Source organism: Mus pahari, chromosome 1 (genome assembly GCF_900095145.1).
Source record: "Mus pahari chromosome 1, PAHARI_EIJ_v1.1, whole genome shotgun sequence".
NCBI lineage: Eukaryota > Metazoa > Chordata > Mammalia > Rodentia > Muridae > Mus > Mus pahari.
The window spans coordinates 37,131,331-37,132,955 of record NC_034590.1 but is presented as its reverse complement, the minus strand read 5'-3'; positions in this window follow the sequence as shown (position 1 = coordinate 37,132,955).

Here is a 1,625-nt window from a genome sequence, read left to right as displayed (position 1 = left end):
GACAGGGTTTTTCTGTGTAGCCCTGGCTGTCCTGGAACTCACTCTGTAGACCAGGCTGGCCTCAAACTCAGAAATCCGCCTGCCTCTGCCTCCCAAGTAAGTGCTGGGATCAAAGGCGTATGCCACTACTGCCTGGTAACTGTTTTTATTTTTTTTAATTTTAGAATTTTAAGTTTTTGAGGGAGTGGTGTGTCATAGAGGCCTTTACTGCTTCTCATTCACAATTATGAGTCTGCAGCTACCCATACCACTGCAAGAGAAGCCTCCTTGCCTGTACCAGCCAGCCGCTGCACCCACTGATCATGGACTTCCCATGGTTTCTGGCAGCAGCACAGACCACAGACATCAACATGGTCTCCTGCAGCAGCCGTGATCAGGGACATCAACACGGTCACTAGCTCTGTAAGACTCATGCTCCTCTGGGCTGTGTCTCTCCTCGAAGCCTCTATGGCTCTCAGGCTCCCAGGGTGGGTGCTGGTGACCTCTGCCCTCTTGGCTTTTTCTCATCAATCTACACGTTGCAACTTTATTTCTACCTTTTGTTTGTTTAATGTTTGGGGGCTAGCCTTGGACTCACTGTGTTGCAGAGAATAACCCTGATCTGCCTCCACTCTCTGAGTCCTGGGATTATAGACACGCGCGCGCCATCACAGTTTGTGCTGTCCTTGGGGCAGAGCCCAGGGCTTTGTGGATGCTAGGAAGTTCCTACCTACTGAGCTATAGCCCCAGCTCCACAAAGTAATTTTCATTTGAATGTGGAGCTTTGTAAGATTTGAGCACTGTATCCAATTGTGTGACCCCCTTACTACTACCAGCCGCTTATACCATGACACAACGATGGTCACCCTTAGCAATTCCCTCATGCCCCTTCTTAGACCATAATTCACCTGATTCAGATCATGGCGGACCCTCCCTACCTTGCATATTGCAGCTCGCTGAATGCCTTTGAATTTGGCTCCTTTCAGGATGCACAACGGACCTGAAATCCATTCCTGCTGCTCTGATCAGTTGCTTACACCTTCTTATGGCCAAGCAGCAGTCCAACGTATACAAGTGGTGATTTTAAAATCACCAGCTAGTGGACTCTGGGACTGATTTCAGAGCTGTGTAATAATTATGAACAATGTTGATTTGAATACCTACATATGTGGGGCTGTGAAAGGCAGCCTGTTTTAGTGGAGAGAGGCTTGATCTGGAGACCCAGTAGAAAACTCTGCAAGGGATGGAACAGTGAACCATGCTCCTAGAGACAGGTGCCTGACACCACAGAGCCCCCAACTCCATAATTCTGTGACTATAAGTCACACAGAAAAAGCCCCAAGCTCCTGGCATTCTGGCTAGAGTCCACCCTCACAGTAACCTGACAATAGTCAGGTGTGCTCTTGCCAAAGCTGCCCTGCAGCTGCAAGATAGCCCAGCCCACTATAGAAGGGGCTGCTTGGGCCCTCCTCTCTTTTTTAAGCTCTTACCTCTCTCATTCTTATCTCTAGCTCTCCTTTCCCCCTCTCTTCCCCCCTTTCTCCACATGGCCATGCCCAGCCTCTCTCTTTCTTTTATCTTTTCTCTTCCCCCCCGCCTTTCTTCAGTAAAGCTCTAAAACCATAGACTGTCTCTGTTCATCAAGG